The 27,575-nt window shown below is 42.6% G+C and overlaps 1 protein-coding gene across 2 annotated transcripts in view; it reads right to left on the bottom strand.

Moving 5' to 3' along the window:
- The window catches only part of LOC119261782, a 371,675-nt gene that overhangs the window by 96,860 nt on the left and 247,240 nt on the right, over window positions 1–27,575 (bottom strand). The gene's annotated exons all lie outside the window — the stretch shown is intronic.

The following is a 27,575-nucleotide window of genomic DNA, read 5'->3' as shown; positions in this document are numbered from 1 at the left end:
CCTGAACCCCGAAACCCGAGAGCCTCAAACAGTATAAACCCGTACCCCGAAACTCACAAGCCTCAAAATATTTGAGCCCAAACCCCGAAACCCGTGAGCCTCCAATAGTATGAGCCCGAACCGCGAACTCTGCAAAGTTAAAAAAACTATAAGCCCGAACCCCAAAACCCACAAGTTTCAAAAAGTATGAGCCCAAACCCTAACACCCGCAAGCCTGAAACAGTATGAGCCCGTACCCCGAAACTTGCGAGCCTCAAAAAGTATGAGCCCGTACCCCGAAACCCGCGACCCTCAAAATGTTTGAGCCTGAACCCCACAAAGCTCAAAAAGTATTAGCCCATACCCCGAAACCTGCGAGCCTCCAATAGTATGAGCCCGAACCCCGAACTCTGCAAAGTTAAAAAAACTATAAGCCCGATCCCCGAAACCCGCAAGCCTAAAAAAGTATGAGCTCGAACCCCAAAACCTATGAACCTCAAAAAGTTTGAGCCCGAACCCTGAACCCGACAAAGTTAAAAACTATAAGCCCGAACCCTGAATCCTGCGAAGTTAAAAATATTATAAGCCCGAAGCCTGAACCCCAAAACCCACAAGCCTTAAACAGTATGAGCCCGTACAATGAAACCCACGAGCCTCGAACCCTGAAACAAGCCAACCTAAAAATGTTTGAGCCTGTACTCCGCAAAGCTCAAAGTATGAGCCCGAACCCCAAAACCCATGTGCCTGAAACAGTATGAATCCGTACCCCTAAAAATTTTGAGCCCCGAACCCCGAAACCCAGGAGCCTCAAAATGTTTGAGCCCGAACACCACAAAGCTCAAGAAGTATGAGCCAAAACAGCAACACCTGCAAGCCTCAAATGGCATGAGCCTGTACCCCGAAACCCGTAAGCCTCAAAATGTTTGAGCCAGAATCCGGAACCCTGTAAAGTTAAAAACTATAAGCCCAAACCCCAAAACCCGCAAGCCTCAAAAACTATGAGCCTGATCCACGAAACCCATGAGCCTCAAAACGTCTGATCCCCAACACCGAAGCCTGCGAGCCTCAAAAAATCTGAGCCTAAACACAGAAACCCACGTGCCCCAAAAAGAATGAGCCCAATCCCAGAACCCGCAAGCCTCAAAAAATCTGAGCCTGAACCCCTCAACCCCACGAGCCTCAAAACGTCTGGGCCCGAACCCTGAACACCACAAGCCTCATGAAATCTGAGCCAGAATCCCGCTAAGTTCAAAACTATAAGCCTGAACCCCGAAACCCGAGAGCCTCAAACAGTATAAACCCGTACCCCGAAACTCACAAGCCTCAAAATATTTGAGCCCAAACCCCGAAACCCGTGAGCCTCCAATAGTATGAGCCCGAACCCCGAACTCTGCAAAGTTAAAAAAAACTATAAGCCCGATCCCCGAAACCCGCAAGCCTAAAAAAGTATGAGCTCGAACCCCAAAACCTATGAACCTCAAAAAGTTTGAGCCCGAACCCTGAACCCGACAAAGTTAAAAACTATAAGCCCGAACCCTGAATCCTGCGAAGTTAAAAATATTATAAGCCCGAAGCCTGAACCCCAAAACCCACAAGCCTTAAACAGTATGAGCCCGTACAATGAAACCCACGAGCCTCGAACCCTGAAACAAGCCAACCTAAAAATGTTTGAGCCTGTACTCCGCAAAGCTCAAAGTATGAGCCCGAACCCCAAAACCCATGTGCCTGAAACAGTATGAATCCGTACCCCTAAAAATTTTGAGCCCCGAACCCCGAAACCCAGGAGCCTCAAAATGTTTGAGCCCGAACACCACAAAGCTCAAGAAGTATGAGCCAAAACAGCAACACCTGCAAGCCTCAAATGGCATGAGCCTGTACCCCGAAACCCGTAAGCCTCAAAATGTTTGAGCCAGAATCCGGAACCCTGTAAAGTTAAAAACTATAAGCCCAAACCCCAAAACCCGCAAGCCTCAAAAACTATGAGCCTGATCCCCGAAACCCATGAGCCTCAAAACGTCTGATCCCCAACACCGAAGCCTGCGAGCCTCAAAAAATCTGAGCCTAAACACAGAAACCCACGTGCCCCAAAAAGAATGAGCCCAATCCCAGAACCCGCAAGCCTCAAAAAATCTGAGCCTGAACCCCTCAACCCCACGAGCCTCAAAACGTCTGGGCCCGAACCCTGAACACCACAAGCCTCATGAAATCTGATCCAGAGTCCCGCTAAGTTCGAAAGTATAAGCCCGAACCCCAAATCCCGCGAGCCTCAAACAGCATGAGCCTGTAACCCTGCGAGCCTCAAAAAATCTGAGCCTAAACACCGAAACCCGCATGCCTCAAAAAGTCTGGGTCCAAACCCCGAACACCACAAGCCTCATGAAATCTGAGCCAGAATCCCGCTAAGTTCAAAACTATAAGCCTGAACCCCGAAACCCGAGAGCCTCAAACAGTATAAACCCGTACCCCGAAACTCACGAGCCTCAAAATATTTGAGCCCAAACCCCGAAACCCGTGAGCCTCCAATAGTATGAGCCCGAACCCCGAACTCTGCAAAGTTAAAAAAACTATAAGCCCGAACCCCAAAACCCACAAGTTTCAAAAAGTATGAGCCCAAACCCTAACACCCGCAAGCCTGAAACAGTATGAGCCCGTACCCCGAAACTTGCGAGCCTCAAAAAGTATGAGCCCGTACCCCGAAACCCGCGACCCTCAAAATGTTTGAGCCTGAACCCCACAAAGCTCAAAAAGTATTAGCCCATACCCCGAAACCCGCGAGCCTCCAATAGTATGAGCCCGAACCCCGAACTCTGCAAAGTTAAAAAAACTATAAGCCTGATCCCCGAAACCCCTAAGCCTAAAAAAGTATGAGCTCGAACCCCAACATCTATGAGCCTCAAAAAGTTTGAGCCCGAATCCTGAACCCGACAAAGTTAAAAACTATAAGCCCGAACCCTGAATCCTGCGAAGTTAAAAATATTATAAGCCCGAAGCCTGAACCCCAAAACCCACAAGCCTTAAACAGTATGAGCCCGTACAAGGAAACCCACGAGCCTCGAACCCCGAAATACGCCAACCTAAAAAATGTTTGAGCCTGTACTCCGCAAAGCTCAAAGTATGAGCCCGAACCCCAAAACCCATGTGCCTGAAACAGTATGAATCCGTACCCCTATTTTGAGCCCCGATCCCCGAAACCCAGGAGCCTCAAAATGTTTGAGCCCGAACACCACAAAGCTCAAAAAGTATGAGCCAAAACAGCAACACCTGCAAGCCTCAAATGGCATGAGCCTGTACCCCGAAACCCGTAAGCCTCAAAATGTTTGAGCCCGAATCCGGAACCCTGTAAAGTTAAAAACTATAAGCCCAAACCCCAAAACCCGCAAGCCTCAAAAACTATGAGCCTGATCCCCGAAACCCATGAGCCTCAAAACGTCTGATCCCCAACACTGAAGCCTGCGAGCCTCAAAAAATCTGAGCCTAAACACAGAAACCCACGTGCCCCAAAAAGAATGAGCCCAATCCCAGAACTCGCAAGCCTCAAAAAATCTGAGCCTGAACCCCTCAACCCCACGAGCCTCAAAAAGTCTGGGCCCGAACCCCGAACACCACAAGCCTCATGAAATCTGAGCCAGAATCCCGCTAAGTTCAAAAGTATAAGCCCGAACCCCGAAACCCGAGAGCCTCAAACAGTATAAACCCGTACCCCGAAACTCACGAGCCTCAAAATATTTGAGCACAAACCCTGCAAAGCTCAAAAACTATGAGCCCGAACCCCGAAACCCACGTGCCTCAAACAGTATAAGCCCATACCCTGAAACCCATGAAACTCAAAAAGTATGAGCCCAAACCCCTAAACCCGCAAGCCTCAAACAGTATGAGCCCGTACCCCAAAACCAGTGAGCCTCAAACAGTTTGAGCCTGAACCTCACAAAACTCAAAAAGTATGAGCCCGTACCCCGAAACCCGCGACCCTCAAAATGTTTGAGCCCGAACCCCACAAAGCTCAAAAAGTATTAGCCCAAACCCCGAAACCCGCGAGCCTCCAATAGTATGAGCCCAAACCCCGAACTCTGCAAAGTTAAAAAAACTATAAGCCCGAACCCCAAAACCCACAAGTTTCAAAAAGTATGAGCCCAAACCCTAACACCCGCAAGCCTGAAACAGTATGAGCCCGTACCCCGAAACTTGCGAGCCTCAAAATGTTTGAGCCCGTACCCCGCAAAGCTCAAAAAGTATGAGCTCGTACCTCGAAACCCATGAGCCTCAAAAAGTTTGAGTTCGAACCTCGAACCCCGCAATGTTAAAAAACTATAAGCCCCATCACCGAAACCCGTGAATTTCAAAACATCTGATCCTAAATACCGATCCCTGCGAGCCTGAAAAAATCTGAACCTATACCCCAAAACCCACATGCCTCAAAAAATAGGTGAGCCCAATCCCAGAACCCGCAAGCCTCAAAAAGTCTGATCCCAAACACTTAACCCTGCGAGCCTCAAAAAGCCTGAGCCCAAACCCCGCAAGCCTCCCGAAATCTGAACCCGATCCCTGAACCCCACGAGCCTCAAAAAGTCTGATCCCAAACACTTAACCCTGCGAGCCTCAAGAAATCTGAGCCTGAACCCCAAAACTCACGTGCCTCAAAAAGTCTGGGCTTGAATGCCAAACCCCACGAGCCTCAAAATGTTTGAGCCTGAGTCCCGAATCTCATGAAGCTCAAAAGTATAAGCCTGAACCCCAAAACCCGCAAGCCTCAAACGGTAGGAGCCCGTGTCCAGAAACCCGCGAGCCTCAAACAGTCTGAGCCCAAACCCCAAACTCTGCAAGCCTCTAAAAGTCTGAGCCCAATCCCCGAACCCCGCAAGCCTTTCAGCCTGATCCTCAAACTGCGCAAGACTGGGCTCAGACTTTCAGAAAGCGCTCTGTTTAGAGGCGGAGCCAAATTTAACCAAAAACATATGAGCCCCACCCCCAAACAGCATGTGCCTGATACAGCATAAATACTTCAGGCAGCCAGCAGTGCAGACACTTCTCATGTGGAGGAGCTGTGGTTCGTCCTCAGTGCCTGCAGAACAGGAGCTCTTCAGGATCTCTGGTATTCACCTCCAGTAGCGTGGCTCTCCATAGTTTCCACCTGCTGGGTGTGTTGAGTCTCCAGCATCTGTTCAGCCATGCAGCTCTTCAGCTTCTGGGTCCTAACAGTCTTGACTGCAGTCCTATCAGGTGAGAGTCCTCACTGCTCACACTGCACACTTTCATTAAACAGCCTCACTGCCTCACTGAGACTGGACTCCATATGTTCCATATGTTCATCTTTAGACAGTAAGTACAACCCCAATTCCAACAAAGTTGGGATGTTGTCTAAAACATTAATAAAAACAGAATACGATGATTTGCAAATCCTTTTCAACCTACATTTCAACCTGTTCAAATGGATAAACTTTATTGTTTTTTGCAAATATTCACTCATTTTGAATTTGATGTCTGCAACACGTTCCAAAGACGTTGGGACAGGGGCATGTTTACCACTGTGTTACATCACCTTTCCTCTTAACAACACTCAATAAGCGTTTGGGAACTAAGGAAACTAATTGTTGAAGCTTTGTAGGTGGAATTCTTTCCCTTTCTTGCTTGATGTACAACTTCAGTTGCTCAACAGTCCGGGGTCTCCATTGTTTTATTTTGCACTTCATAATGCACCACACATTTTCAATGGGAGACGGTCTGGACTGCAGGCAGGCCAGTCTAGTACCCGCACTCTTTTACCATGAAGCCATGCTGTTGTAACATGTGCAGAATGTGGCTTGGCGTTGTCTTGCTGAAATAAGCAGGACGTCTCTGAAAAAGACGCTGCTTGGATGGCAGCAGATGTTGCTCCAAAACCTGTATGTACCTTTCAGCATTAATGGTGCCTTCACAGATGTGCAAGTTACCCCTGCCATGGGCACGAACACACCCCCACAGCATCAGAGATGCTGGCTTTTGAACTTTGTGCTGAAAACAATCCGGACAGTCCTTTTCCTCTTTGGCCCAGAGGACACGACGTCCATGATTTCCAGAAACAGTGTGAAATGTGGACGTGTCAGACCACAGGACACTTTTCCACTCTGCGTCAGTCCATCTCAGATGAGCTCGGGCCCAGAGAAGCTGGCGGCGTTTCTGGATGGGGATTTCTCCAGATTCTCTGAATCTTTTGATGATATTATGGACTGTAGCTGATGAAATCCCTAAATTCCTTGCAATTGCATGTTGAGAAACATTGTTCTGAACAATGTTGTTCACAAAGTGGTGAATCTTGCCCCATCCTTGCTTTTGAAAGACTGAGCCTTTCAGGGATGCTCCCTTTATACCCAATCATGACACTCACCTGTTTCCAATTAACATGCTCACCTGTGGAATGTTCCAAACCGGTGTTTTTTGAGCATTCCTCAACTTTCCCAGTCTTTTGTTGCCCCTGTGCCAATTTCTTTGGAACGTGTTACAGGCATCAAATTCAAAATGAGTGAATATTTGCAAAAAACAATAAAGTTTATCTGTTTGAACATTAAATATCTTGTCTTTGTAGTGTATGCAGTTGAATATAGGTTGAAAAGGATTTGCAAATCATAGTATTCTGTTTTTATTCATGTTGTACACAATGTCCCAACTTCATTGGAATTGGGGTTGTATATGGAACATAGACTGAGATTATAGGATATTAATATAGAAACACTTCCACTGTATCTACACTCACTGACCATGATGCACAATTTATCTATAGCTATAAACATTTGTTTTTCAGCAGGTCAGCAGACACTGGCTAACTTCATCAAAACCACATGGATGGATCTGAATGACCCGGCCACTCTGTCCTGTCCAGAGCCCTGTTCAGGGGTGGAGACCTGGGAAAGGAGTGGATGGAAAGTAGCCGAATGTGGACTTAAAGAAGAGTCGGAGTTCAGCTGTGAGAGACGCCTGGACCAGAGTAGCCTCACCGTTCCTCAGGTTAATTACACCACCAGAGGATTTTATCACACCAAATGTGATGGCAAAGTGATCTGCTTCCAGAACCTCCAGCCGAACCGTGAGTGTTTCAGAGTATTACACTCTTCCTCTTTAGGTGAAATATTACATGGGATTTTAGTGAGTAGAAACTGTGATGGGAGCACTGATGAGTTATAACAGTTCCTAAAATTAACAGTTCCTAAAATTCATAGTTGAGTTTGGTGGAAATTCCTCTTTCATTTCTGATTAAAAAGCAACAGTAAAGTCTAGAGATGCTGTATCTCAGCTCAACAACTATGACAATGATTAATTGAACAGCAGATCCTTTAACAAATGATTTCACACGTTTCTGTTTTCTGAGAAACTAAATGAGTTTGACCACATTATTTGTTGCCCTTTCTTATTCTGGTCAAAGTCTACCCTGTTTGTAATACGCTGCCATCATGGTTTCTGCTTGGTTTCCTGCCACATACTCTATAATGTGCACTGTGTGCTCAGTGTTCCTGTCAGACTGCCCATGCCCCAGCTGCCACCACCTGCCTTGGTCTAGCTGCCCACCCTACACTGATATTCTCATGGACTCCTAGCTATTCTTAATATCAATATTACTGCTATTAATATTAGTTGTATAATCACTTGTAGGTAGTTTGACCAGAGGAGGACGGGTCCCCCCTGGTTAGCCTGGTTCTTTGCCACTGTTGCCCCTGGCTTGCCCACCGGGGGGTTGATTTGACGTATAACAGTGTATGGTACAGTAGTGTTATGGTAGTTTGATGCTAGTATGATTGTAATTACAAAGATCTCTGCTCATCTCTCCTGCAGCTCACAACTCTTCTGTTGAAGTTCCAGCTGGAGATCCCCTCATCTTGGACCTGCTCACGTTCCATCCAGTGACTCTAACGTTCTCCCAGACTGATGGAGGATCTGCAACCCCTGTCGAGATGTGCACTGTGGATGGACGCTCTGTGCTCTGTAATGCAGGGTATGAAGACAGAATGTCAGTGTGTGGAAACTTCATGGTGCTGAAAGACGTGGTGTCTGCTGACTCTGGAGTCTACACGGTCAGAGAGATCAACGATGGAGCAGCTCTGATATGGACAATGATGGTCACTGTTAAACGTAAGTGCTTTTCTGGGGGTCTTATATAAAGATGGTCTTGCTGGTTAGGGTCTTTTTTAGCTGCTTCTTTTGGCCAGACTCCACTGTAGATGGTCTCATGTGTGATAAACTTAAACTGTAGAACATTTACAGATTTGTCCACTGTGCTCTGCGTCATCTGTTCTGTCTGTTGTCTTCAGATGTTCAACAGAGCTGGGTGTGGAAGGATGAATATCAGCAGGGATTGAAAATCGGAGCACTGGGATTTGGGATTGGAGCGCTGATCCTTGGTGTGATTCTGGGGTTCTTTGCTCTGCCGAGGGGGCTTTATCTGGTGGACAGATGTGTCCAGAGGCTCAGAAGACGAGACTCTTCATGCGTGGATCAATCTGAGGATGTGGAAAAGAGTGTTCCCCTGACATGAGGGAATACCAGGCAGTGGAATTGTGAAATTTCCTTGTTTACTTATTTTTATGTCCCATAATAAACATGTAATAGACATATAGACACATAGAAAGTTTGGAGTTATAAATATTGAATATATGATGTTGCAGGTTGTGAAAGTGGTCACCATGGAGATAAATGGTAAATTATTTCTGTCCGTGTTGATGACGTGTTGGGAAGCTGGTTGAGAAACTTGATCTTTCTGTGAGTGGTGGGTTTCAGTAATAATATAATAGTAATATGAGGGGCCCAATCAATACTTTAGGGGGACTGGTCGTTGTGGGCCCCTTCCACACTGGAGGAATCCAGCATTGCAGCTCTTTAACCAGACCCCAGTGTTCAGAATGCACTGGTGCTGCTGGTGCTGCTGGTCCTGCAGGGCTTCACTCTTTCTTTGTGAAAGTGCTGAGTGTGAAGTGTTTTTAAAGGTATGAGAGCTTTTTATGGCTTTTACTGATCTGCTATTTATTACTTTTCTCTCCTCTATATGAAATAAAGTGTGTCATTATCCCACAATTCCCTGGTGTTTCTTCAGTGAACACCTGGAGCTGAAATGATCAGGACTGTGAACTCACAGAGCTGCTTCCTGAAGTTTGTCCTGGTTCTGAAGTGGTTCTATTACAGTGCTGGACCACCAGAGAAGAGTGTCATTACCCCCAGTCACAACCAGGAACAAACCTGAGAGATCATTTACAGTCTCTCTCTCTCTCTGTACCTCATATACATATACATACATATATATATATATATATATATATATATATATATATATATATATATATATATATATATATATATATATACACACACACATATATATACACACTCACACATATATATATATATATATATATATATATATATATATACACATTACATTACATTTAGCAGACGCTTTTATCCAAAGTGACTTACAAATAATGTGGTACATAGAACAAACATAGTCAGGCCTTAAAGGAGGCCAAGGGGTAATAGCGGGGTAGAGAAGGGAAGGAGGGCAAGAAGGAGATGAGGTTGGTAGTGGCTAGATTTGCAAGAGGCGATTAGAGCAAGTGCTCCCTGAAGAGCTCTGTCTTCAGGAGTTTCTTAAAAACAGTGAGGGACGCCCCTGCTCTGACAGCGGAAGGTAGCTTGTTCCACCATTGGGGAATCAAGTATGAGAACAGTCTCGATTGCTTTCTGTGAATGTTTGGCAAAGCTAAGCGACGTTCATTGGAGGATCCCAGCGGCCGGGCGGTGCTGTAAGCCTTTAGGAGCGAGTGCAGGTAGGAAGGAGCCTGCTCTATTAACACCTGTAATGTTTTCTCTAGGTACGGTAGCGTACCCGCTGCCACCACCTTTGTTAAACCAGTATGGTCTGGTGATTTAAGTAAGCTGTCTCATACACCAAACGATCAAAATGCAACACAGTAATATTGGTATAATAAATATCAAACTTTATTATATACACACAGGGTAAAAATGGCTGGTTCCCAGACTAAGTTCAGAAGAAGGGGGGCACAAAGAGAGTAAAAGCCATACTACATAATATTAGATTCAAACGGCAAACCCACAGCAAACAGTATAGCACAACACCCTAAAAATACACATCTTCACCCACAAGGATAAAACAACCACCAGCATTTCCACTACACTGCACGCCACAGCCTCCAATACATTGGTAACCCCCCCTCTTAAGATGCCCAACGTTACTCACAGGGACCCAATCAAGACAACAGGGTATAGACTAGTCTAGTTAATAATTAAAGGTCGCTTACACAATCAAAATACAAGACCAAGAGTTGTTATATTGCTTAGAAAAACCACAGATCTCCTAATCTAATTCATCCCACCCATTAACTCATCGGTTTCCCTAAAGTGACTCTGCTATTATTAGGTTAAAATTAGAACATGTATACAAAGAAAAGAAAAGGTCGACCCAACTAAAATTATGAACTCTAAAACAGAGCAGACTGACCCGGCATTTCAGTTGTCCTCGAATAACCCTGTGCAGCCTTCACGGCGTCACACGTGGCCCGGCAATCGCCCCAGGCCACTCGTTCAGGGCAGCAGTGAGTCACTTCAGCAGCGATTCATTTCAGCAGCGAGTCACTTCAGCAGCGCGTCAGCTCAATCCACACTCTAGCCCACGCAGTTGCAGTTTCTCTCAAGTTCTTGGTCGTCACCCTCGTCAACGCCACAGCCAGATTCAGTTCACTCTCTTAACCGCGTGCAAACAACTACACTGCCGCCGACCCCGCGCAGCAGAAGTTCCCTCACTTTATAGTGTCCGTGCTGCTCACCTGTGCTGCGCGCAGGTTCCGCCCTGATCCCCCATGCCCTCTAGATTGCGCAATCATTACACACCTTGTAGGCAATTGTAAGAGTTTTAAATTTGATACGAGCAGCAACCGGTAACCAGTGGAGCTCAATGAGCAGTGGGGTGACATGCGCCCGTTTTGGTTGGTTAAAGACCAGACGCGGCATTCTGAACCATCTTCAGTGGTTTACAACACAGGCCAGGAGGCCCGTCAGTATGGCATTGCAGTAGTCGAGGCGTGAGATGACCACTGCTTGTACCAAGAGTTGGGTGGCTTGTTGTGTTAGAAACGGCCGTATCTGTCTGATGTTGTACAGCGCAAAGCGGCAGGACCGAGCCACCAAGGCAACATGGTGCGTAAAGGAGAGTTGACCATCTACCATAACCCCCAGGTTCCTAGCAACCTTTGTCGGGGAGCGTGAGAGTGAGTCGATGGTTATGGTGAAGTTGTGTTGAATGGATTGTTTAGCTGGTATAACCAGAAGTTCAGACTTGGACAGGTTTAGTTGAAGGTGGTGTTCCTTCATCCATGTGGATATGTCCGAGAGGCACCGCGATATCCGCACAGAGATCGACGGGTCATCAGGCGGGAATGACAGATAGAGCTGGGTGTCATCAGCATAGCAATGGTACGAGAAGCCATGTGAGCGGATAACCCGGCCTAGAGAGGTGGTGTAAATACAAAGGAGAAGGGGTCCCAGTACCGATCCCTGGGGAACCCCAGTGGATAGCGAGTGGGCTGAGGAGAGCTCTCCATGCCATGACACCTTGAATGAGCGCCCAATGAGGTACGATCTGAACCATAGTAGCGCATTGTCTGAGACACCCATGTTTGATAGAGTAGACAGGAGAAATTCATGATTGACTGTGTCAAAAGCGGCTGAGAGGTCCAGTAGAATGAGTACAGAGGACTGTCCTGCAGCTCTGGCAGTTTTTAGTGCCTTAATCACAGATAAAAGAGCCGTTTCAGTGGAGTGCCCTTTTTTAAAACGTGATTGATTTGGGTCCAGGAGGTCATTCTGGGAGAGGAAACCAGAGACCTGACTGTAGACTGCTCTTTCTATAGTTTTGGAAAGAAAGGGTAGTAGTGAGACTGGCCTGTAGTTATCAACCTGGGCAGGGTTGCAGGAAGGCTTTTTAAGCAATGGTGTGACTTGGGCTTGTTTAAAGACAGTTGGAAACACACCAGTAGTTATGGAGGCATTGATGGTGTGTGTGATAGCTGGGATGATAGCAGATGCAATGGTTTGTAGTAGGTCGGTAGGAATCGGATCAAGTGGACATGTAGTAGGACGGCTACATGTTACAAGAGTCAGTGCTTTGCTCTCAGTGAGAGGAGTAAACGAGGAGAAGATGGCACCTTTGGTCGAGAGATACAGAGGAGCAGAGCATGTGGTAGGACCGCTACACGTTGCATCAGTGAACTGGCTGCTTATGGCCGCCACTTTCCCAGTGAAAAAAGAGGCAAGGGCTTCGGCTGTAAGGCAGGTAGCTGGAGGTGGGGGTGGAGGATTGAGCAACATATTAAACGTTGCAAATAGTTTCCGGGAGTCAGTGAGAGATTTTGCTGTGATAGAATTCAGCTTTTGCAGTAGTGAGGCAGGTTGAGAACGAAGCCAGGAGCAGTTGGTAGTTCTTTAGGTCTGCATGTATACGTTTTTCCCGCCATTTTCTTTCAGCAGCCCGGAGCCTGGAGCGCAGTTCCCTGACTGTATCATTTTTAAGCCATGGCTGTAGGTTTATTTGACCGCATGACTCTAGTAGTTAGGGGACAGAGGTCGTCCAGACATGAGCTTAGCGTTGAGCAGAGTGCATCAGTGGCATCATTTACATTGAGTGATGAAAAAGAGCCTAGTGGAGGCAAATTATCAGTGACCAGTGAGGAGTACTGGTCTGCCGAGAGGTCTCTAAGATTGCCGCGGAACGAGACCATAGTTGGAGCAGCTTTTGTTTTTTTCTCAATACACACATTGAGTTGTATGAAATAGTGATCCGAGAGGTGCAGAGGAGTGACAGTTAGTGAGTCATTGTCACATTTGTGAGTAAAAATTAAATCTAGATTTTTTCCAGCTTTATGAGTCAGAGGGCTTGGAACCTGCTCCAGATCGAAAGAGTGCATGAGGGATATAAAGTCTGTGGAGCACGGACTGTCAAGGTGGATGTTCATATCTCCTAGAATAAGCATGGGACAGTCTTGATCTGGGATAGAAGAAAGCAGCATATCAAGTTCATTTGTAAACTCGCCCATTTGCCCAGGAGGACGATAGATGACAATAATGCCAAGTTTAGCTGGAGTAGTAACCAGCGTGGCATGATACTCAAAAGAGGTGTACGTGTTTGTTGGTAGCAGTGGCGTGTGTTTCAAGCCATTTGCGATCAATAGGCCAGTCCCGCCTCCTCTTCCTGAGGGACGAGAGGTATGAGAGAAGGAGCAATTGTTTGATAGAGCCGCCGGAGTAGCAGTGTTTTCTGGTTTAATCCAGGTGACAGTCAGAGCCAGTAGCTGTAATGATAAATGATTGGCATAAGAGGCGATAAAGTCAGCTTTGTTAACGGCTGACTGGCAGTTCCACAGCCCAACTGAGAATGAGGCAGCAGTGGGCGTGGTTTGCCGTAGTCGCCTTAGGTTAGAATGATTCTGGCGCCTGTGTGTTATTTTGCGCCTTCTGTGCAGACCGCAAATAACGGGGATGTGTTGGAAGCACATTTTGGGAGGCAGCAGGACTGGCAGGCTTGTCCGGTGGACTCGCGCAGGTAGACTCGCAGGTCTTTACCCGAGTTAGGTCTTCACACAACAGCTGACGCCTCAGCGACTGGGCGGGGTAAATAGGAGTGCAAATTGCAAACAGCTGTTAGCGTGTTAGGAGATCAGCGCGACCACACTGCCTTTATATGCCGCGAGTGTGTACGTCAGGGGGGTTGCCACGCCCCCTCGACCGAAACTAGCCCCGGAACCGTCTGAAACAGCACTTAAGGTGCGTTTGGTTTGTGTGAGGTAGCAGCTGGACTTTAGCAAGAGCAGTCTGGTACAGCTTAAAACGTTCCCGTGTGCTCCGTGTGAAAGCCCGTTCTATACACACACACATATATATACACATACACACATATATATATACACATATATATTCACATATATACATATATATATACACACATATATGTAGCCTGTACTAGGGATATATGCATTGGGGCACTCCCACACCTGACCAGCAGAGGGGGGCGGTGCACTGTGAAGGCTTCGTGCCTGCAGGCTTTGTTTGAAGTCTCGTGGGAGCTGAGTAAATTCTCGTTTGGCTCGCTGCGAGCGAGATGCTGGGCTTTAAAGTCTCGTGAGATTTAGCCCACACATCGTTTGGTTCACTGCCAGGGACACGTGCGGGCAGCGTGAGGCGCTCTTAAAACTTCAGCACAGCTGTTAATACTTCATTCGGGTTGGTTGGAGTAGATGCTGCTATACTATTTGGAGCTGGAAAAGTGAGCTGTTTTGTGCACAGTGAATCCGTGGGTAGCAGTATCCGGTATTGGACAGCAGTTTCATTGACAAGGGGGAAGTGGAGCCCTTTCAAGGCAAACGCATTAAATTGTTCAAGTATACAGACAGGAGTGGTTTCCCTGACATGTGGAAAAAGAGTTAATCACTGTTCTTTCCTTACCATTAAGTCTTAATAGAAAATAGATTTATTAAACATGGATTTTTAACTGAACTACGCCTTAAATGAGTCAAGTGCCAACCATTCTCGTTTTAGTCAGTGTCGCATTTTTTTATTAACAGTTCTGACTGTGGGAGGCCAGTTAAGGGGAGGAAACCAGTAGTTTACTTCTACCATAGTAATATAAACTAAGCTGAGAAACAAGCTTGAGGGTTCCTTTTTTTTGTTGTGGAGTGCAGTGTTTATTTAAACTTATATAATTCATTTGGTGTTTTGCTTAATTTTGTTGTTTACTCGTGTTTTTGATTTATTTAATTTATGTATATTTTGTTTTGGAGTGTTTGTTTGCATTTGGGCCCTTAATCCTTGTAAATCCTTGTTTTGTTTTATGGTTGTACTACTGGCCTTCCAACATACTCTTGCTACATGGCCACTGACTCCTAAATTTGTGTCATTGCTATACCGTCAACTCTGGTCCTGGTCAAGTTTTATTGTGTGTTTTATATTTTATGAGCTGAGGATTATTCTAATAAAATTATTGTGTAAAATCAGTCATCACTCTCCTTAATTCACTCTTGGTAATTCACCAAATGACTTACCAACCCTGAGTGGGAAAGCACTAGTTTGGGTGACTCTCTATAACCTAAAGGTGGCAGTATAGCTGCTGTTTAACTGTTTTTGGGCCAATTTAAGGGAAGTGTTTTATAGGCGTCGGCCTCATGGCTTACTCTATATATATATATATATATATATATATATATATATATATATATATATATATATATATATTACACAGGGTGAGTTAAAAGTCACAGGATTGATTTATTTATTATTATTTTTTATGCTTTCACAAGCCTCCCTGATGTGCTGCTGAAGGTAGTGTTTGTTCTGGATTTTCTCTGCATACTAAATTTGTTTAAGATGACCCCAGAGATAAAAGTTGATAATACAATAAAAAATAAAATAAGATACAACAGTGTCCTGTGACTTTTGACTCACCCTGTATAATGTCATTTATAGCATAATACTGCCACTTTATGGACAACATTTTTGCCTTTCAAGTGAATTCCATTGCCACATTTGTACATCTATTCTGATATTTCTGCACTCATTCCCTCGTTTCTACACCTATTCCCTCATTTCCACACCTATTCCTCACATTTCTACACCTATTGTCTTTTATTATTATTATTATTATTTATTATTATTATTAAACTCATTATCAGATTGAAACAAATCCAACCTTTTTTTTTTTTTAAGCCGCAACACAAAACTGCTTAGATTTCAGACCTGGTAATGCAGAATATTCCATATTTTTTTTTGTTTTTCTTGTCTGCATCTTTGTTTTAAACCTTTCCACTGATTATGTTCAGATTTAAGGAGACATAGGAGAGCCCATATTTCTGCCATGAGAAATGCTCTTTTATTTACACCATCAGAAAAAACACATACATCAATCAAACCCCATAGGGAGGTTACCACCAACCATAAGCTCTCGCTACACTAAGCACTCAACCTTAGTGACTGAACCCTCAGTCCGCTATAACACAACCAACACTCACACCAATCAAACCCAACAGGGACAAGCATTAAACAAGAATAACACATGGTGTAGTTTTGTACCTCACCTCTAAATCCCCTTCAGCTGCCACACAGCCCCACCTCCTTAAAGGTTAGCCATCTGGGCCACCTGTACAGCCCAAATAAGAGTGCTGGCCAGCTCAGGTGCTGCGGGCTGTCACTCCTCACTCCTTCCACTGCAGCTTCCCGTCAAACCTGCTCTGACCCTGGCGGGCAGCCAACTTGCCTTTCTGTATGCAGTTTCATGGACAACCACAGGGGGTGTGGTCAATCAGAATATTAGATGTTATATTTGACATCCAACATTTACAACATTTATAACATTTAAAATTTCTATTTATCATTTACATTTAACACTGATATTTTTTATTTACATTTCATCTTCATTTTGGGTAAAACATTACACTGAGTATTGTGGCATTTGCCTCTTGCTCCGTGTTCGGGGGGATTTATAGGTTTGATACAGAAAGCTGTGTTTAACGTTAGCATTTAGTAGTGATTCTGGCTGAAGCGCCATCATCTCATTAACTGATTCATGCATTCTCTGTGTGCCCGTTTGGAGCTAAGTCAACATTAATATTTAGCATTAATATTACTTGTCTTGTGCTAGATTTCAGAGAACGGGAACAGGTGAGCGTCATGTAGAGCTCCTGGGTAATGCAGTATATACAGTTATGTGCAAAATAATAGCAGTCTAACATCACTATCATTTGTTTAATTACTGATTTTGGCAGAAAAGGTAATACAACATGGGGAAAAAATTCATCACTAGGTGTAGCTGAGTAATGGGTAACCAACAGAATCAACAGTCATGGCATGCACGCTGCTAACTGGGTGTAATGGACTTTAATAAAAAGGGCATGTTCAAATTAATAGCAGTGTGGAGTTCAATCAGTGAGGTCATTCATTCTCTGAAGAAACAAGCATCAATTATGGCACTTATTTAAAGGAGAGCAGCAAATGTTGTACCTGCTGGTTTTTCGCCCTTACTCAGTGATATACAGAAGTTCAGAAAATAACTGGCTGTTCAGCTGAAATGATCTTAAATTATTTAAAAAGCCTGAAACACATGGTAGGAAAAGAAATACTACCATCTGCATAGATCATAGAATAATGAGTGGCATAGAAGCACCCAATGATCAGCTCCAGGGAAATCAAAGATCTTCAGTTACCTGTGAGGACTGCATCAATTAGAAGATGCCTACATGAAGCCAAACCCTCATAAAGTACCATTGCTAAAAATGAAAAAAAAAAAAGACGTGTTGAAAAAGTCAGTTTGCCAAAGAACACAAGAGAGCAAGATTGTTATTATTGGGTCTAAAGGCCACAGACGGTTTGTGAGACGACCCCTAAACACAGAATTCAAGCCACAGTACGCTGTGAAGACTGTAAAACATGGAGGTGCAAGCATAATGGTTTGGGCATGTTTCTCATACTTTGGAGTCGGGTCAATTTATCGCATACCAGGCACCATGGACCAGTTTAAATATATCAAAATACTAGAAGAGGTCATGTTGCCTTGCGCTGAAGAAGAAATGCCCTTGAAATGGGTGTTTCAGCAGGACCGCGATCCTGTGGAATGTAGTTCAGTCAGCTTGGGCTGGAATATCTGTTGGCAGGTGTCAGATGTTAGTTGACAGCATGCCCCACAGATGTAAAGCAGTTAGGAGAAATAAAGGTTATACAACTAAACATTAGTTCAGTGATTGACAGAAAAGCTAAATTTGTAAACACATTTTAGTTTATACTGTAAATATTCGAGTTTCTAAAAGAAAATGCAGACTGCTGTTTTTTTGAACAGCCTATTATTCTTTTTTCTTTATTATTTTCAGTTTATAAATTGATATTTTGTTCGTGTTTTCATTTGGACTTGAATGTGCAGTGCTCCTAGTGCCCTTATGTATATGGAAATAAATGCTATTACTTAGCACATAACTGTATATGGTCATTCTGAATGGCCCGGAACCTGAAATAGAGAACCCTGGGCAGCTTGTGTGAAGTACATAAGAAAAAGTCTCGGTACACCAAAGAGTAAAGTGTAGAAGTGATGGTTCTGCATACCTTTGAGTACCGGCCCACTTGGAGCACTGCTTGTTGTAGCACACTGTCCATTTCAGAAAGCCTATTTACATTATAGTTCCACTCCAGGTACCTATACTGATACTGCTTTGTTTACATTTCACTGTTTACTGACCACACTTTTATCACCCCAGCAATACAGCCAAGGACCCTTAACCCAAACAGGAATATACTACTACCTCACACCCAAGAACTACACATAAACACCTGAGAAATAGAACAGATCTGGGAGCTCAAATACAGTCCAGGGAGTTTGGACATTCAACATTGTGTTTTCCTCATCCAGCAGGATCAGATGTGTTAGAGTAAGAAAACACAAAAACGTGCAGTGTGCCGGATCACCAGGACTGACTCTGAGACCGGCTGCTGTAATTCTCAGATGTTAGACTCCTGACTATCCTGTTGGGATGCAGCTGAGTACAGATTAGTGCTTTTCCTCTTCTAACACTCTGAACTAAACTCAGTCTTTGATTGTTTTTGTAGCATTTTGTAACAAAAAAATGAAAGAGAACAGAATGTCCTCTATATTTTTTTCAACCTTAAATAGTCCACACTGCTTAATGTTGCTGTTACCATGGTTCAGTTCAGTTCAGAGTACTTTATTAATCCCAGCTTTCTCATCCATACTCACGACTACACATATATACACACATACACACACACACACACAAAACAACAACAAAAAAATAATCATTTAAAAATACTACTATCCGCATTTAATAGCTTGATAGCATAAGGAATAAAAATAAAAAATTTGGAATAGCGATTTGTTCTACTGAAGGGAATAATATAACGCCCACCTGACCGTATTACCGTAAATTCACTGGACAAAACATAATCACACTGAGTGATGATTCCTTTTGCTTTCTGAGCCACTTGTTTCTCCCACAGGGAGACTGGGTCTCTCTGTCGGACTCCAATTATCCTTGAACAAAATTTTACAATGCCTTTCAGGCTATTCTTGTCCCTCACCGACAGCCCATTAAACCAACAAATAAATGAAAAAGTTAAAAAACTTTCAATAAAAACATGGTAAAAACTGCACAACACTGTGTGACAAACAAGAAAAGAATTCAGCTTACGCAATAAATGAGCTGACCCTTGTTAAGTTAAATTGTTGACCCTTCTTAACAACCAGCTCTGTATTCGCATCAAATTTAAGTTGGGAATCGAATACGATCCCTAAATACTTATGTGTCCACAATCTGTACCTCTTTTCTATGTATCACACTAGCTCTTGGTTCCTTTTTATTTTGCCTGAAATCAATTATTAATTCCTTAGTTTTTGACACATTAAGGTCAAGAAAGTGCTCATCACACCACGTAACAAAAGCTGGAAGAGCACAACCATGATCTGACTCTAAACCCTGAAGAAAAGATAATAATACAGTGTTGTCAGAAAATTTTACAAGACAGCTGCCCTCTCTAAAACTCCTGCAGCTGTCTGTATACATGATAAAAAGCAAGGGAGAAAGGACACAACCTTGAAGTGCGCCTGTGTTCGAGACCATAGTACTAGACATACGGCCATTCACCCAAACTTGTTAAACTCTGTTGGTCAAAAAATCTAAAAGCACCACCAGCAGCTGATCAGGTAGTTTGAAATAAGAATCCAGCCGCTCAATCAAAGTATGAGGCTGCATTTTATGAAAAGCTGAAGAAAAATCAGCAAATAAAAGTCTCACATGAGAGTGGGGTCTCTCAAGGTGCTTATACACCCTATCAAGAATAAAAAGTATTGCATCTTCTATACCCTTACCAGCTTGGTAGGCAAACTGCAAGGGATCTAATTTGTTACCAATGAAAGAAACAATTATATATTTTTTAAATCTTTTCAAAATTTTTAATAACCAGGGATGTGAGTTTAACCTGTCTAAACTCACTTAATTCCTTAGCGTTTTTCAATTTAGGAATGGGTATTAATGTGTATGTTTTCCAAATGTAAGTATCTGACTGGAAAAGTCTTGCAAATACCTCACTAAGCTGGTCGGCACAATGACGCAAAATGTGCCCACGAATGGCATCAGGACCGACAGCTTTGTTCATATTCACCCTCCTAAACAGATCTGTAACACATTCCTGAATTATCACAATCTCATCCAAAGATACAAGAGACCCAAGGGACCCTCTAAGCTTCAACACAAAATGTAATGTAAGATGAGACCGTAGCAGCTAGTTCATTAATATCATCACAAGCATCATAGAAACACTGCCAGTCCGTACAATCAAAACATGCTTGGAGAGAGGAAATACTGTCCTCTGACCAAATCTTTACTGTTCTCTCCTTACGCTCAAGGCATCTGAAGGAAGGTTTATACATGGGCATCAGATACACACTATTGTCATAGGATGCCCCGAAAGCAGGCATCGACAAGGATTTATAAGCACCAGTCAGAGAACCATAACAAAGATCAATCATGGAGTTTCTTCGTGTAGTGGTACAAGTCACATATTGATCATATGTCCTAAGAGTTTTGTCCAGTTTGCAATGGTTAAAATCACCAAGAATAAATTTGGGAGCATCCGGACAAACACAGTCCATCCTGTGCATTACATCGGCAATCAGCTGGGCAGCTACCCATGTATTTGCTCGCGGGTGTATATACACTAGTGTGAAAAATACTCATTTTAAATAAATTGTTAGTTATCTCAGGAGACCGGTCCAGTCGACGTGGGCCACTAAACCCACTTATTAACAGTTCTTCGTCCCGGTCTAATTCACTGAGCCATGTTTCAGTAAATGCCAGAAGGCATGCTTCCTTCCCTTCATGTCTGAATTTAACCCACGCTTCCAATTCATCCATCTTGTTTCGGATAGACTGCATGTTGGAAAGAAGGACTGTTGGCAGTGCAGAAAGTTTGTGGCGGGACCCAGAGACCCGAGACCCATGCTTCTAAGTCTACAGCGTATTCCACCTCTTCTCCCTCTTTTCCGACGATTCTTCTTAAAAACGGATCTGCAAAGCTCTGCGGGAATACTAACTGGCACAAGAAAGTGTATGCAAATGTATGCTACTATTCAACAACCACAAGACCCCATTTAGCTGAGCTGCTGGTTTCAGATGCTGTAAAAATCACAGCCCAGCTTTTTCAGCACAAAATCCTTCTGCAAGTGTCAGAACCCCATCTGCACTGCATCATGTCTTAAAGGCATCACAAATGATTTACTGAAATGACCTGGTGCTAGTCTATAATAATATTTAAATTAAAATAATATTCATTTAATAAAATAAAAATCGCAAACAGTGAAGTAATGCCATTTTTGAGATGGATCAGATTTGAATTAATCAATTATTAATGAGGAATAATTAATTATGATAAAGCTCTCACTTCTTGGCTTTGAGCGGAAATTAATACAACAAGCCTTTTCACCAGAAATGTTTGGAAAAAAAAATTTTTGTGAAGAAACTTTTGTGAAGAAAAGAAATAACAACAATGAGAAATAAAGTTTTTTTTCTAAAAGTCAAAAAAGATGAGACAGGAAAAACTAAAGTAGGTTTTGTGACTCAGAATTGCAGGTGTCCATTCAGCTCATTTCTTAGTCTTTCAATCTTCATCTAGAGCTGTTGATTTTTTTTTATCTTCACCACAAACATCACATTCACAACTAGAAGTACAGCCACCAGCACACCCAGCAGTACCGTCACCCACACTAGTACAGCAGCTCCTTTATCTGGATGGTCATCTACAAAACACACACACAGGTTTGTAATACAGTGAGTTTAACTAAACACCATCATTAAAGCTCAGCAGCAGATTCCTGCTCAGGGAATTCTGACAAAACTGAAGAAAGCAGTTTACATACCCTTCACTTCATCAACTTCACCTGCTGACCCCACGGTCACTGTGTAGATGTGAATGACCTCTTTATTCTTTTTGTCCATTACAGTATAAACTCCACTATCAGACGGAGTCACTCCTCTCAGCTGAAGAGCAGCCAATGTTCTCTGTTTATATTCGGGTTTACACTGTAGTGACCGTCCATCCAGTGTACAGATCTGGCCACTGGACGGTCCAGCTGAACCTGTACTGTTATAAATCACCTCCACTTCCTCTGGAATGTCCAAATCCAGGATCAGAGAGTCTCCAGGCTTTATCTGAAGTGAAGTGTTCAAGGCTGAGGAAAAGAACCAAAAAGAACTTCATTATTTGTAGTCTTGGACACTGTGTGGACCACTGCTGTGTGTGTGTGGTAACGTCCAGTGTAAGAACTCAGTGCAGATTTTGACTGCAGCTTCATGCCTAGTTTTTCGTTTGTTTAATATTCTTTATGGTATGTTTGTGATTTGTTTTCTGTGCTGGCCTAGGAGTTTTTCAGAGAACAAGCTGTGACACTGAGCACCACCCACCACCCACAGCGGCAGTTTCTCACACACACCCGTTTGTTTCCCACCAGTGTGTTTTTGTTGTAGCACCTCCATACCACACCAAACAATAGACTGTGTTTGAGTGTTTTTACCTTTCCTGTAGAAGTAGTTGGTTCTTTGACACATTAAAACTAGGCAATCTTTTTCTTTGGTTACACTCTATGTTTGAATCATCCATCATGTTCAGCCAAAGCCTGCAATTTATATGCTCATACTGTACGAAAACACTTGGTCCGACTGACATGATGCAACACGGGTGCTCACACTACATGTGAAACGCAGCCTCTATAGTTAGCTCTGTTCACAATTTCCAATAAAGTCCCAAGCAAAAACACTGGCTGAATCTCAAATGGCTCCATGCTCTTTACATAGTGCACCATAAATTAAAACGTTATATTAAAAATCCTGCACTCATACAGTGGATGTCTTATTATTAGCCTTCTGAGATTCAGCCGTGTGTCCACAGTTCCATACTGGACAAAGAGGGCACTAATTTGGTGTAGAAGCCAAAACTTGGTGCACTATACAGGAAATAGGAGGCATTTGAGATTCAGCCATGGACAAACTGCTACAATAGCTTTGCTAAGATGTGCTACAGACAAAACTGTCTACAGACAGCTCTACAAAGACAAAACATCACTGTATTTATTTATACCTCACAATTTAACTCAGTCGAACAGAGCAAAGTTGTCATAAATGGACGACGGAGCTGCAAATGTGGACTTTTTGCCTCCACGTCAGAGCGGTGGTAGTTTTCGGTGCGACTGTGAGAAAGTGGTTGGTGTGGCAGCTCAGAATCTGAGACAAACAACCAAAATTTCTGATATGCCAGAAATCCATCTGATCAGAGCTCGTTCGGACAGTTAATCAGACATCATTTCCCCTTTTCACACTGCACAACAAAGAAAGGCTGAAATTTTTCCTGACCATGAAATTCAGTTGGTTAAATGTACACCTGTCACACAATGTACAAATGAGACAAAACAGACCACACTGTCTAGAGATTGACATACAACTTTTTGAGGTGTGTGAGACTAGAACTTCATGAGCTCTTTACAGATCTGAAGCACTGCACCTAAATCATTGGAGTTTTATCAGTAGTGCCCAGTGAAGAGAACAGACATACACTTACGCTCAATAAGTAGCTGCACATCACAGAGATCTTTACCATCACAGTCAGATATGTACCGAGCTCTCTTACTGAAATCAGTGTCAGTGATGATGAGAGAGAAATCTCCCTTCAGGTACTGATCATGGATCATCTGATATCCCTCCTTCACTGATCTACATGAAGTCTGATCACACTCAGCCAGAACATCAGTGGGTTTATGGAACACAGTCCATCTGACCAAACCAGAACATCTCCCAGAGCAGGGCAGAGTAGCAGCGTCATGAAGATTCACCTTCACTGAAGGAACAGATGATTCAAACACTGAAAGAGAGAATAAGAGAAAAGGGATGAAACTTTTAATGATAACTGACCAACTTCAACACAGGGGTCTTGTTTATTAGAAAAGCAGGTTTTAATCATCAGCATCAAACAGAAGATTGAAAATCCAGCATGGTTTAAAAAATCTGTTTGAAAGTGAAGGTAAAAAAATATATATATTACAAATTAAAATATAATAATAATAGTACAATTTTACTTAGAATAACATATTACTTATTACTAGTACTAAATTAAACGTAAAAATAAGTCTTTAATAAGATGAAGTGACAGTGCAGCTCTTACCAGCAGTGAATGTAGAGATCAGTAAGATCAGTATACAGAGAGCAGAACCACAGGACTGCATGACTGACCCCCACAGACACAGACACACACACAAAAAAGTAAAAACATAATGAGTACTTACAAACACATAAGAACAGAATACATAAGTCATGGATTAGCCTATGAAAACCCTTTCACTGCTCTGAGTCTGAATCAGCTTCAGTGTGTGAAACCAAGTGTCAGTTAACCAGCACCTAATTACATATTATTTATTATTATTGTTACTATTTAGATTTGTTGCCATTTTCTGGGTGATGAGCTGCTTTAGGTTTCAGCTGATAACTGGACTGTCAGTGTGATCTGTAATATCATATTTCAATACATGATGTTATTAACCACACAGAAGCAATTAAATGAATTTTATCAGCGATTTTTCATGCCATAGTGCAGCAATACAGAGTTCAGAGGTTGTGAGGCTCTCATATGTGTGAAGGCATGTATCTTACATTGGCTTTCAAAGCAGGTTTTAGGACCTGAATAATATGTTTTGTCATGTTGGTTTTTAAAGGTTCATGTTGTAAAGACCACTGAGCAAACAGGACAGAGCTATTAATTAATAGTTAATAGTTAACAGTTTTTAGTTCTCACACCTGTGGAGCCCAGAGCTGCATATTCACTGCTGAACTTATGTTTCAGCTATGCACTGAAAATATTAATATAACTAGCCTTTTGCGAGACAAAATCTATGAACATGACACACACACACACACACACAAACACACACGTACGCACATATATATATATATAGCATGTTGTATATGTTTCAAAATTGCTTAACTGAGTTAACTTTTTTCTTGTGAGCAGATCAGAATATTAATATTATTATATTTTCACCTACTAATAAAAATGCTTGTATTTTAGTTTCTGTTCAAGTAGATCAGCTTATTGTAAAATGTCTCTCAACATTCAGCTGATTTACTAATCTTTTCTTATTCTCCAGCTTCTTGTTTGAATTTTTCCATGCCACCTTAAATTCTGTCTGAGGCACCTCACCATTTAAGGTGGAACAGGAAAATTTGAAAGAGAAGTTGACTTCATCTTTGCAACTTTTTAGTGTTTGACAGCCTCTCATTGCAGACTTGCCAGGAAGCCAACTCTGCTGCTTATAAATGCGAATAAGTTGATTCATCTCCATGTTTGTCTTAAATCTCTGTCTGCATTTTCATAGCTACTATCCAGACGAGGCCGTGTTGTTGTGACCTGCAGTCTGTGTGCCAGTTTGTTGAGAAACAGGGCTTTCACGCTACATTGCACACGTGCCGTCTCGTAGATATTTTACTGACACAGTGACACCTGACTCTCTAACGAGACCAAAACCAAAGTTATAAAATCACTAAAGAAAATGCACAGAACGGCTGCAGCGTGTGCTGCGTGGACGTCCACCGCCACTGGGCCTTATTTTATAGTAACTACGCATTTTATCACAGATGCGTGGCAGCAGTGTCTCATGTGCTCCCAACAAGAGCAGTGAATCAGTCTTCTAGTTCACTAACCACATCACTTCCATTTGAATTGTGATTAAAATATATTGGAAATAAATTCATTATAAATCATTACAAATACTTTGCTTTAAAAGTACCAGGTCTTCAGGCAGTAAGAAAGTAGAAATCCTGTATAGAAAAAAGCTGCATCAAGATGCATCAATAGACGTGTTATAATCACATCACAGCCAAAAGGTGTTAAGATTCCCACCCCTAATATATCTATCTATCCATTTATCTTTCCATCTGTGTGTGTGTGTGTGTGTGTATATAAATATATATACATATATAGTTTGGTGGAGGAGGGATGATGATGTGTTCCAGTGAAGGGGAATCTTAATGCCTCATCACCAAGCCAAGACATTTTGGACCATTGTAAGTTTCTAACTTTGTGGGATCAGTTTGGTGATAAACCTTTTCTGTTCCAGCATGACTGAGCTCCAGTGCACAGAGCAGATCCATAAAGGCATGACCGATAACTGTAAATGAAGTTTTCAGTCACTTTGGCTACAGTTATGCTCAACTGTACACACTCTGACCAGATGTGGGTTTTATTGTGCAGATAAGCCAAAGGTGAAACTGATGAAGAACTAAACTGGGGGAGAAACTGGTGTGTTCTCTTTTTATTATTTTTATCAGAAAATATATACTCTACATGTATACATATTACACTACATACACCACACTACACACACACACAAACAATATCTACACGTATACACATTACACTACATACACCACACTACACACACACACACAATATCTACACGTATACACATTACACTACATACACCACACTACACACACACAAACAAACAATATCTACACATATACACATTACACTACATACACCACACTACACACACACACAATATCTACACATATACACATTACACTACATACACCACACTACACACACACACAAACAATATCTACACATATACACATTACACTACATACACCACACTACACACACAAACAATATCTACACATATACACATTACACTACATACACCACACTACACACACAAACACACAATATCTACACATATACACATTACACTACATACACCACACTACACACACACACACACACAATATCTACACATATACACATTACACTACATACACCACACTCCACACACACACAAACAATATCTACACATATACACATTACACTACATACACCACACTACACACACAAACACACAATATCTACACATATACACATTACACTACATACACCACACTACACACACACACAATATCTACACATATACACATTACACTACATACACCACACTACACACACACACAAACAATATCTACACATATACACATTACACTACATACACCACACTACACACACACACAAACAATATCTACACATATACACATTACACTACATACACCACACTACACACACACACACACACACACACACAATATCTACACATATACACATTACACTACATACACCACACTACACACACACAAACAATATCTACACATATACACATTACACTACATACACCACACTACACACACACACAAACAATATCTACACATATACACATTACACTACATACACCACACTACACACACACAAACGAACAATATCTACACATATACACATTACACTACATACACCACACTACACACACACACAATATCTACACATATACACATTACACTACATACACCACACTACACACACAAACAAACAATATATACACATATACACATTACACTACATACACCACACTACACACACACACAATATCTACACATATACACATTACACTACATACACCACACTACACACACAAACAAACAATATCTACACAA

This window comes from Pygocentrus nattereri, chromosome 20 (assembly GCF_015220715.1).
Source record: "Pygocentrus nattereri isolate fPygNat1 chromosome 20, fPygNat1.pri, whole genome shotgun sequence".
NCBI classification, from domain to species: domain Eukaryota; kingdom Metazoa; phylum Chordata; class Actinopteri; order Characiformes; family Serrasalmidae; genus Pygocentrus; species Pygocentrus nattereri.
Note: the sequence above shows the minus strand (reverse complement) of the source record. Positions and strands in the feature narration are given on the sequence as shown.